The 12,758-nt window shown below is 38.8% G+C and overlaps 1 protein-coding gene and 1 long non-coding RNA gene across 5 annotated transcripts in view; one reads left to right on the top strand and one right to left on the bottom strand.

Annotated features, from left to right (window-relative positions):
• LOC113235189 (teneurin-m) overlaps positions 1–12,758 on the top strand; it is a 504,828-nt gene that overhangs the window by 285,269 nt on the left and 206,801 nt on the right. The gene's annotated exons all lie outside the window — the stretch shown is intronic.
• LOC113235190 lies at positions 5,424–6,460 on the bottom strand. The gene is made up of 2 exons (XR_003310851.1): positions 6,214–6,460; positions 5,424–5,710 (listed from the first exon to the last, which is right to left on the bottom strand). It is a non-coding gene; the product is annotated as an uncharacterized LOC113235190 (long non-coding RNA).

Here is a 12,758-nt window from a genome sequence, read left to right as displayed (position 1 = left end):
TTTTTCGGTCGGTCATTCGCGTGACCGGTCCGCATTAGTGCAATGAATCAAATTGAATTCGGCCGCTACCACATCCGCGATTGGAGGAAATGCCTGTCGCCCGACTAATAAACAATCAACTTCAACCTTGCGACGAAAAATAGCTCGTCTGCTAATTACTTTTTTATCTTCGTTTTGTAGATATGTGAAAAGAAAGTTCCGGACATGTCTCGACTATGAACTATTTCCCTTGAGATAGATACATCGCCCCTCTCCGACTAATTGTTAAAACTACCATTGAGTTTTCACTTAAGCACTTCACATCTTGACTTCTAACTCCAGTCAATTGCTTTCCATTAATAAGTATATTGATTTAAAGTAGAGGTAGACATTCTACGGCAAGTGAAGAATGTTCGCTTTTGAAATATCGAAAGTGAGCAAAAATGTCAAAAATACGGCAGCTAGTGAAAAGAGGAATGATATGACGTCGTACTGTTGACCGTCAAGTGATATTTTTAGGATGTACTCTTAGTGTTCTATGTACCTTCCACGGGTTAAGTGACTTTGTGTATCTATTACATACTAAGTAAAACAGGTATATTTAAATTTTTCCGAAAACTATTTAACACACCAACTAAGGATAGACTCCACAGTTGCGGTGTCGGTAATATAAAACTAAAAGTACCAGTGCACAAAGACCCACTACATATTCACACAATTGTTAAAACATGAAATAGAATTAGTAACACATAATTCGATTCTACTTCGATTGATAAAATTGTCGGCATAATTTTCAAGAATAAGTTTCCGATTATAACAAATGTCACGGACGTACAAGTCGTGCGCCTGGTGGTAAGCGATACGCCTATCCACATAACAATGGCAGCATCACTCAGAGGTTTAAATCACAAAGATTTGAGGGCACTAGCACTACGCTCGTCATTCTGAGACATACCTTGACAAGCCCCACGTGCCTGTTTTTCCCCAACACCCTTACCCTTCAAAACCGGAACGCAGTAATATTCACATTATTGCTTGGCGACAGAAATAAATAAAGTGACTGTACTTCTCTGGACGAACTCTTTCACAAGGAGCTCTACTGCGACTGACTGAATGATGAAACTGGTTTTTTAGGGGTACCCAGTTCACCAGGTCACGCTTAAGTGAAACAATATGGACCCTCTTCTTAGATATGACCAGCGACTAGCAAAAATAAACTATTAATGTGAATTGAATAAAACAGCGGCTTCGGACTCGCTCCCTGGAGAACACTCCTGTAGTGTCCGGGTAGATACAATAGTGTGCGAATACTTTGTTCTGATTTGTATTGTGCAAAATATATAAACTTTACCAAAGTACCATGAAATCCCATATATTGCATCTAAATGTCTCGACCATAACAACAAAGCCTCCTTAGGGAACGGACGTGACGTGTTCTAGAACATAACCCTTCATGGCACTCGGTGCTGTAGTCGACAGTAAAATAATTTCCAACACCCGTTGATGCTCGTGATAACTAGAAGGTTGAAACAGCCCCATTGCGCACTTTGGGTAATAGGGTTGCCAACTTATTGATAGTAATACTACCTACACAGGGTGTTTTTATTTCACAAATATTTTAGTGCTATTTTACCTAATGTACAGGTAGAGACTACCGATCGCCACTTTGCTTGCTCTTGGCAAACCTCTTTTACTTCACTAACATTCATCAAACTTATTATGTAAGCCTATATAATTCTCTAAGCAATTCTCGATGTTATCTGAAAACGTCCTTCACGGCTGTCCAGTGTTGCCGTCCACATTGGCTCCATATACATATCGCTAGTCAGTTTAATAATAGTTTGTATTAACTGTTCATACAAGATATTAAAGAATAAAGGTAGCTTTTGTAAGGAATGTATATTTGTAGAAATAGTAGAATAATGGTGTGCATAGTTAACAGCACGTTAGACTTTGCGCTTTGGAAATTAAAATAAATTGATTATAAGACACTGCCTATACGTTAGCGACGTGTGACAACCCTATGAACAAGTTCAAACTCAGTATAGGAATTAATAGGGTTATTGCAGCAATAAATACGGACGCCTAGTTTGCGGGCGGTCGTGGTCAGATAAATCACGAGGGCGCAAGCAAGATGGCCCGTACGACGTACCCTATGTCGACCACGAGGGTACCCCACAGGGGTACCGAGACACGTAAAGGGTTCTCACGATCGAAAGCTAGTTCATTTCACCTATGTATGTCTCCATCCAAACCACGAGTCTCTATTAGGTGAATCCTATAATATTTGATGACGGCAGGGTGTTAAATATGACAGGTGCTTTTTACTGGAATAATTGTACCTTACAGTCAGCAAATAAAACAAATAACAAATATTGGAAATGAAACAATTTTTTCGGTCACCATTGTCACGATTGACTGATACAATCATTGCCATTCTATAACAATCGCGAAGACCTAAAAACTAGACAAATATTTTTTTAATATAGTCCAAAGTAATATGTGTTATTGAACCATCCATTTAAATCTCGTACTTCTTTCAATGAAATAAAGCACTGTGATCTATTAACTTGTACCTAATAGAAGATAAATCAATTTAAATCAAGAGGGCAATTGCGTATCCGAGGTACTCCGAACGTCCCCTAGCAAACTCATTGGTTCAAAGTTTAATAAAAAAACTGCAGAAGTCCCCCCCATGTTTTGCTGGAATTCTTACGTGGTCCCTGTTGGTTCAAAGTTTGCTCTGAGTTTGTTGACCTCATGGATCACCTGTTGTATATATCTATACAAACGCAGGTTTCTTTTTGTTGGAGAACAAATTAAGAGTACTCTGACAAAACAGAGTTATTTCTTTCGTATAACACAATAAGGGCATTCAAAATATTAGCATCCGCTAGCAAATAAAGCATCAGTAGATAATTATGTGAATTCATCTTTTAGGTAGCATTCGATTCTTAATCGAGCAGAACGAAAATTACCTTAATGTTTTCGTGTCCCATATTCCGATCCAGTGTGGTAAGTAAACCAATACAATTAAATGGATTATCGTAAAAACTTTTGCCCTAGATCAGCAATTCAAATAATGCAGATCTCAATTTATATGCGGACCCACATCTGAGTTTGGCCCTACAAACGGGCCAGGAAACCAGGAACAAACTTGTGAGCGTTCACGAAAAGAAGTTTACGTACTTGTAAAACTGTCTCAACATTTTATTAATTCAAGGTCTTTATCCTTTTTTTTTTCATGTGACGAGACGAACAAGTCGTGAACCTGGTAGTAAGCGACACGCCAACCCATAACATTTGCAGTGCCACTCAGAGCTTTAAATCGCAAAGCTCTGAAGACCACTGGGACGTTAAAATTGACATGCCATATGCCTGTAGTTTCACCACATTACTGTTTGGCAGCAGAAACTGGTAATGTGGCAGTGGCAGTACTTCTTTGCATAGACTCAGTCACAATGAGATCTACTGCTACTGAAGCTTTCGAATAATTAGCCCTAGATAACATACAATTAGAGTAATCGGCTAGAGGATACAAAATTATTCTTCAATGGTTACTAACATTTAGCACTTCCATTAATTATGATGGCATGAACTTATTAATCTGTGAATCCAATTTTCTTACAGTCAGTGCTTCGTTCAAGAATCATCTTTTCTTTCTGTGTCCTCAAAACTGGAGATTATTCCTCTTGCACCTGATCTGTTCGCTTGGCCCCAAAACAAAGGATCGTGTGACTAATTTATGGTCCGTTCATTTACTATGCTTTATAGGGGCCCCAAAAGAATTGTTATGGTGTGATTTGCATGTCTTGCGTTAAGTGGTCCTTAGTGGCTTGCGGACACTGGTAGGTAATGTTTGGACATAAAGTAGGTAAGAATGGACATGGGGAGGCAGGGTTTTACCTATTGGGTGACTTTGATAAATTCATTTTCGTCGGTTAGTGCATTTGTGGTATAAATACGTTTTAGAATGCAGGGGACTTTGGGGTTTTAAAGGGTGACTGTTTGGTTTGCTTAATTTATTGCTGCTTTGCTTTGAAATTTATAGGTTTCGATGCAGTACTTCAGTTGTAATTTGAGAATGTAGCAGAATCAGAAATTAGTGAGGGCTGTGCACTTCGTAGCCCTATACCTAAGTCATATAACCATATAGGTAATTTATATTATCTGTTTTATTATTCATAATTATAGTTTCACTGTGTATACAAATTGTTTAAGATATATTACACATTTACTCACATTCACAGACTAAACTTGATGGAACATGTTTTTTTTTCGTGCTTTTTTGTTTGGTAATGTTGTATTTTATGTCTTCTTTGATTTTGATTTCAATCTTTTAAGATAAAATTTGCTATTTTATTAATTGGTCTAAAAAATTATGGTATTTCCAAAAGTGTTTAAGCTGAACTTGTTTCATTATCATGGTCATTAACACATTCTACATCCCACAGCTGGCTAAGGGTTTCCTCTAAAGGAAGTGTTAGGCCTTAGTCCGTCATGCTACACCAATGGGGGTTTGGAGACTTCACACGTCTTTCAAAAGTTGTGAGCAAGAAGTATTGATGCTAAACATTCACAACAGAACTCACGCAATAAACAATTGAAATTGAAATTGAAATTGAACTCTCATTTGAGAAACAACTCCCTCGTTTCGAGAGCTCTGTTTAAAAAAATGATTCCCCTCTGTGGAATCAAATTCACAGATCTATTGTGTACCTACAAGGCTACAGGCTTCAAAGATTAAATTAAAATTTCCCCCGCATCTGACCAGTGCCCATCTTCTAAGGCGGAGTTAATGTTATTTCGTCCCTCATTCCCTGCTGTCAAACCCTGCATTATCTCGGGTCAAATTGGACCGTTAATTATAACTTCCGACGGTTGTGCACTTCAATTTAACTCGTCACTGTGACGTCAGCCTTAGCTGTAATTAAAAACAGGGACGACCGTATACCCACGGTTCTCTTTTTCGAATAACAGTTCCCAGTACAACGTTGTTGTAGTACGGCATTCTTTGTTTTAAAATTGTATAGCCGCACACATACGTATCAGTTGGGTTTGAGCAGTGTTCTCCAGGAGTCTAGTTTTGGCAGGTCTGTTACTTATAAAATGCATAGCGTAGTATTTTACGGCCTGTTTGACCCAGCAGATTGCAGTGTCAATGGTGTTTTGGTCTTCAATTGGGAATTGGGAAACGGTCTTTTCGAAATTGGTTACGATCTATGTATCCTCTGTGAAAGGCCATTTAGCTAGTTATTGATTCATAAAATCTGGAATGACCTTCTAACCAAAAAAGTGTTTTAATTATTGAAATTAATAACATTGTTTAAAATCAACATGTCAGATAAAATATCAGAAATACATATATACTAGCACAGCTTGTAACCTGGGTTCCCTACCTTTCCCTAATAAGGGTGAAAATAAAAGAAGGTAGGGCGGTTAACTATTTTAATAAAATTGAATAAATCCCAGGGTACATAAAAATTTATGATTACGTGGGCTCCGGCCTAAAGGTACGGATCGTTAGCACTCCCGGGGTTATGCACTCCCCTGGGTAAAGGCCGGCTGGAATGTAGATAGCCGGCGCCTTGTCGTGTCGGAGACGGAAGGTGTTGAAGAAAGGCTCCGACAGGAAGTGAACCCGGAACTGCGGCAGCCAAGCACGACGCGCGTCGCTTGTAGATGGTGTTGGGCACGTAGTGGCCGAGGGTTTTAAACCCTAACGGAGTTCCTGTAACATGTTACAGTGCGGGTATACTGCGCTGCTGTGCACGCGCCCGTTGCGATTCCGTCCCGGCAGCTTAAGGAATGCTTTACCCAAGGAGGGAAGGCTTACGTATTAATCCTGCTGCCGGGAGAAATCACAACGGAATTTAAACTGAAAAATAAAAAAGGTTAAGTACTTGTGGGTAGGCAGAAGGCACCCACAAGCAAGAACAAAGCTAGATAAAATGAAATAAATACAATTGTGAAATGACACGTTGACTAAAAGTAAAGTTCAAAAGGTCAAGTCACGTAAAACCGCGTGGCATCGCATGTGCCTTCGTTAATTACGCGGATTCGTCAAAATTAAATAACTGGCTGCTGGATTGTTGCTGCCAGCCGTAAGGGAACGTATTTGTTCGACCTATGGATGTACAGGAACCGCGTAATTAACGAATGCACATTCCGCGACCGCCATTTTACAAAAATAGCGAATTACGAAAATAAGTGGTGTGGTATTGGAATACTCACCCGAATACGGGAACTTCTTATACTCACAAGTTGTTAATATCAAAAGCAATTGTCGTAGTTGCCGAAATGCGGATTTATATTTGCAATTTAAGTATTTAGGAGCGCGCGTAGTCGATGCTGGCTCGTGAGAAATGTGGCGCGGACGCCGTCGCGACTCCTTTTATATGCGAGCCGCAGAGAATCCACGCGTAAGCATTAGCACTCGTTTAACCGATTACGTAGAAAAAAAGGGTATGTAACGTTTTTCGTTACAAGCTATCTACCAGTGGGTTGGCAAAAACCATGGACGTCCAACCGTTACGCTCCTGACACATCTTTCACTGCATCTCTTCGCATCAGTCTTTAAAAACCACGCTCGTTGATTCTTGGTACTTTTGACAAGAATAAACCAGATTATTTAAACATTCTGGTGAACATCGAGGTTTGCTGAAATTTTAAACAGCGGCCTAACTTTGCGGGACTTTTAATGAAAATTATGTACGGTTACATACTCTGTGCATAATTTAATGGCACAGGTAGCTTACAGGTGAAATCATTTATCGTGAAAGCACAAGATTCGCGGTTCTAATTAAATAATATAATAACAAATATGATATTAACCGCATCTATAATAATAAACCTTTAGACCGTTACAAAATGCATATAAAGTTACAGAATTTACGGACCACGAAATTGCCTTATAGTCAAAAATCGTGAATGTGTGAATGAACGCAAAACGCAATATCATTCCTTACTAAACAAATTGAACCGAATCTAAACTCTGGCAGCCTTTAATTTCCTTTCCCTTACATTCGAGCTTCGATTACCCCTACAAAGTAATAAGAAGTAATAAGTAACATTCGCAATAAACCAAGTTTCCATTGACACCGCAAAGCTAAGAACAGCCAAAAAAGCTATAGCAGTGCTTTAATTTCAGTCTTTGACAGCAGTGGATGTGGGCTTTATTGCTTTCGTAATATATAGATGTAAAGCGCAAATGTTTTCTTAAAGCCGCTTTGAACGCTGTTTTATTAGGCGTAAATGCAGAAACGATTCGGGTAGATATATTTTTGAATGTACACAGCTCCACAATACCTCATGAATTATTTAATTTATATTCGGGTACGAATTTATATATGACAAATATAACTAGTCCCTTTCTGTTGTTAATGTAGTGGTCCTATATTGGGATAGCACCTGTAATATACATCTGTTGACGGTTTCAAACGGAGTTGCTCATCGTCAACAAATGATGCGTCACACACACAAACACACACACGTGCACGCAAAAGCATACATATGCACGCGCGCGCGAACACGCATGCTTATTATTGTGCTTTGAATTCCGGTTCTGAAGCGTAAGGGTGCTGGTGAAATTACGGCACATGAGACTTGTCAACTTATCTCTCAAGATAATGGACGCAGTGACAGTGTCACTCAAATCTTTGCGGCACTGCGACTATTATGGACAGGCGTGTCGCTACCACCAGTGCATGACTTGTTGGTCCCATCACTTAGTATTATAAAAAAATTATCAAGTTAGAAACATAATACCTCCTCTCTAGTACCCGTAGTACTAACTGTTGAGCCGTTGAAGTTATCAAATGCTGAAGCACTGCTTCAAAGTGCACATGTAAATTACACAGGCCACGCTAAAAATTAAACAACAGAATCATGCCTCAGGAAATGGAACAGTCTCTCCGAGATTAAAAACCGTCCGTACATTATAACAATGTAAAACTAAAAACATTCCGTGTTTTTAAAAAAACTGTCCGAGGACATGCAGTGTCAGGCATTGTTGAATCTTGGCGGGTAGACGGAAAAAGGGCAGCATGGCAGGATATTACGAAACCGCAGTCGCTTACACCCGCCGCCGCACAAATGAGAAATTGTAGAATAACCCGCTGGAAGATGATAACCCTATTTTAAATAATATTACGTCAGGAAGCGAGTCTTTGGCTTGGAAAAGTGACATAGAAATTAAGATAATTATTGAGCTGTGTAGTCACGCGGTTTATGGTTGTTTGGTACAACCGACGCAGTTTAAGTCGATGGTCAAGTCGGTTATTTAATGTACAATGCTTGATCGCTTACTTGGCCACAACCTCACCTGATGTTAAGCGACGATGGTTCTTGTTCGTCAAACATATGCCTACTCAGTCTAGCTTTGAATTTCCTATCTTGGTACAGGTTTTGTGCAAATATGTGGAAACAGATTGATATGGTATGATAATTCAATCTTTCCCTCTCGCATTCTCAAGAAGGTTACATTTAAACTTTCGGAATGATCTTATGGCTACGATTCCACCAAAGCTTTGCAAGGTAGCTAGTAGTAGGCGGTGTGAGTTTATCGTTGAGTGGTGCGAAAATGAGAAGCTCTTTTAAGACTCTTTTCAGCTGTACGCGCATGGGGTGCGGTGTGGTGGGGTGAGCGGAGGCGAACCTCGCACACATTCCTCGCTCGCATCTCTCGCACACATTGCAGTCACACATTTTTTGCACATATCTGTTTCGTTTTTGTATGTACAAATACTTAGCTCCGCTAGCCCTTTTCAACCAGGCCAGGAAAATGAAGTAATCCTATTGGTGGATTTTTCCCCGCACACCGCCTCGCTACCCCTCACGTCTCCGGTGGAATCACAGCCTAAAGCGGTTGAAGCATCCTGTGTACCCGTGTAGAAGTCCGTGAATCAGATCATAATTAGTTCATAAATAGTTCGTGAATCAGAAATAAGATGTTTAAATTGGGGTTCAGGGATGCTAATCTAAACCGATGTGGGTGCGGTGCCTCAACAGAGTCTATGCAGCACTTGCTCATGTGCCCTGTACAAAAGAGGATCTCTACGCGGCCACCAATAGCGCAGTCAAGGTGGCAACATACTATTCAAAGTCAATACAGTCGTAAAACAAAAGAAGTATCAATACTATAAGAAAAAGGGAATGTGTCACGAACAGTTGAACATAAATACGGTCGCATAGCAACGTTATAATAAAGACAATTTTTCTGAAGTATCCTTTGCTTTTTAGATTAATTGATAAGGATCCGTTAAAGAATGGTCTTGATTTATTTTGCATAATATCATATAAGTATTGCTCTAAATAACGTAATGTCTACTTTTCACATACTTCCAATTTTTATTATTATCATCAGTGACACAAGGAAAGAAAAGCGTGCTAGCATTCCGAGTCAAAGTAAATTTGTATAATAATGAATTAGTATTTTTATTAGAACTCCCGTACGTGCGCTTGTTTTTGAAACGTGGAGGAATTTATTCCGCGGAAATGCGAGCCAGGTTTTTGTGTAGTTCAAACGAGAGACGGTAAACAAAAAGATTAAACAAAATAATTCTTTTTAGGCGCATTTTGCAAACAAAAGTCGTAAGTGTCGTATACTATTGAAAAGCAAACGTCAACTTATTTCTTGTCAGTCTCCTAAAAATGTTAAGTCCTTACGAATTATTGCCCTTAATTATGCTACCAGATATTGGTCTCCTTTTGAGCAATAGTCCAAGAAGCTTAAAACAATTTGGAAAATAAAAACTCCTATATTTCTGTAATTTTTTTTACCAATGACGATATAATAAATAACAGAAATTAAAATAAAATATCAACCATAAAGCAAAACACAAAAGGTTATATTTACAAAGAACGCATAAATAAAGTGCTTCCAAAAAATACAAAGTCTAATCGTAAGCAATGTGGAGTACGGGATGATTTTTCAGAGCAATCGGTTGCACGCGACACCAGCGCAATTAATTTTAAACTTTACACGGTTTAAGTTAAGGCAGTTAAGCGAATGAACTGTTCATAAGCATTTTAATCATCTCTACTGATTCTTGGTCTGGATTAAATCCAACCCATATCAGTGCGTGAATGTCGAGTAGGATTATTAAAAGATTTCTTTAGAAAATGAACAGGAAGGCTTTTCTAATACACAATTAGGTTACTGATTCAATTAAGCAATTTCTGCTTTGTTCTTTTCTTTACGAGTAAAGCTGATGGAACGTGGATAGCTGCAGGATGAGGACTATGGCAGCTGGGAGATCAATATTGATGTTACCCAGTGATCGTCCGATGGATGCTCAAGCCTGTGTCGTCGTCGTAACAGCGTGCACGTTGAAGATAGTTTAGTGATGCATTTAGGAAGTTTTAGTAGTGATGTTTAAAGATTTGTTAGGAACATTCAGCCAAGCTAGGGTAGCTGAAATAAAGAGTTAGGATTTAGACAGGTTACCTAAATAGCTAAGATAGTTAACGAATAATTATATTTTGAATTGTTTGATTAGGATGTGGTCATGGTCTGTCCTTTAAGATGGGTTTTTGGCAGACTAAAGCCTCCTCGGTGGTTTACTTGCTGGTAAGGTAGTAGCTTCCGAGCAGTGTGTGGCTAGCCTATAGTAAAGGCTGATCACTTATGTAAGTTGCCTATCATAGGTAGGATACCAGCTAGGGATGTTCACCCCTTCAGTTGTGAGGAAGAGTGTAGTCTAGGCTCTATTCTATGAGTAGAACTAGTGGCTGGGTGAATATAGTTTTGTATTTGGAATGTGTTTGAAAAAATAGGTTAGAGAAAAGAACATCTTGTCAGATCTAAAAAAGTAGCCTCAAAAAGTAAATATGTAAAAAAATACAATAAATATCAAGTTATGAAGATTATCCCAGTTTAAATTTATAAAGTACCTCTCGCTACGCAACCTAAGCTACGTCCCCAGGTTACAGTATCATATCTAGGGACGGGACGAACACACGCCTGAAAAGGTTGTAAACCACTAATGAGCCGTGACCAGGATCACATCAATAAAATAGGATGCTTCGGTCCACAAAAATTTATTCCATAGTTAAATCAAAAGGCTGTGACTAGAAAAGGTATATACAAAAAACTGGTACAACTACAAAACTCTCCCAAATACTAAAAAGTGAGACAAACTTACCGCAAAAGGGTCGATTTATACAGTGTTACTGGGTTAGATTAGCATTAAAATTGGCACATGATTTAGGTTGAGAACTGGTAAATGGATCAAAATTAGACGCAGTTAAAAATTAGAGCCGTACCGCTCGCTACAGCGATTGAGCAGGGAGTGACGAACGAGCAAAACAAAATGAGAATGGTGAGACAAAGGAATTTAAGAATGATTCAAAATTTGAAAACAAGTGTCCAGGAACCAGAGAAAAGGTGATAAAAAGATGGAATGACGATGTAAGGAGGTCACATCGTTACACGCCTAACCATAACAGTTGCAGTGCCACTTTAAATGGCAAAGATTTATGGGCACTGCCACACTGAGACCTTAAGTTAAGAAGACTCATTAGCCTGTAGTTCCACCGGCAGCCAACTTCAAAACCGGGATGCAGTAATGCTCAAATTACTGCTTGACGGCAGAAATATGTAATGTAGCAGTATTTCCTGAGTGAACACTGTCACAAGCATCTCTACTGCTACTTTTTTTAACAGGTCAAAGTAACTGGTTGTGGCTTAGCGTAATGCTTTCCTTACTTCTTTCTTTTGTTTACCCGACGGACATTTTTTGGTGTTTACTTCAAATGTGTAGGTCATCTGTTTAAGAAGAGAAAAGCTCTTCCTTTTGCTCTTATTCTCCTTATTCCAATCCTTTTAAGTACTCTAACCGCCAATTAGTGAGACTGTCTACTTGAAGAAAAGATATACAAGCGATACGAAGAAAGTCGAATACTCCAGTTACTTCAATTACTTTGACTATCCCTACCATTCAAAGAGAAACACAGAAGTACTGTTAGAAGACAGATATATATAAGGTAATTATAATATAATAACCTACTTCAGCAGGTTGTAGTAAAACAACAAACCCAAAAGCTTGTCACATAAACAACAGCAAGCTAGAGCAAAATGGTGGTACATTAATCTTTACTTTAGCGAAAAGTATTGCGTGGATTGCTTGGGGTAAGACGTAAGACGTTAGCTCCGTTTGCTAATCAGAGGGGGAGGAGTACAAAGCGCCTAATACCTCGCTGTAGGAATAAGGGTAACAACTGACAAGCGACTGATTAGTCGCAATTATGAAAACTGTAGTAACTAAACCGCACAGGGTTAATTTCTGATAAAAATGATTGATTGAACGCAAAATCTTCTTACACAATATTTCTTTCATTAACTCTTCAATATTATCAATACAAAACCTTATATAAACGACATAAGTTTCAGTTCTAGAATGGGAAATGTTATCTGTTTATAATATAGGTATTATTTCTGTGGATAGGTTTACCGTTAATTTGTTCGTAGTAAATATATTCCTTCCATATTTACGAGAGCGTCAGTCCATTTTGTGATTTTGGGATTTTGGGGATTCCATATCCTGTTCTCTGCCTTTCATCATCATGAGGATAATTCATGATTCTGTTCACACATCAACTGAAATCGCCTCATTGTTTGACGCTTCTCATTCCCAGTGGCTTTCCGTATTCAAGAGGTCGTCTATTCGTCTGTGGCAAGCACACCAGAACAACTGTTAAACTTTCATCATCATCATCAACATATTGCAGTCCACGGTTTGACATAAGATTGTCCAAATGTGCGCTATTTCGTCCGGTCC

Source organism: Hyposmocoma kahamanoa, unplaced genomic scaffold (assembly GCF_003589595.1).
Source record: "Hyposmocoma kahamanoa isolate Upper Pololo Valley unplaced genomic scaffold, ASM358959v1 87, whole genome shotgun sequence".
Lineage (NCBI taxonomy): Eukaryota > Metazoa > Arthropoda > Insecta > Lepidoptera > Cosmopterigidae > Hyposmocoma > Hyposmocoma kahamanoa.
The sequence above is the reverse complement of the archived record's forward strand: the minus strand, read 5'-3'. Positions and strand labels throughout refer to the sequence as shown.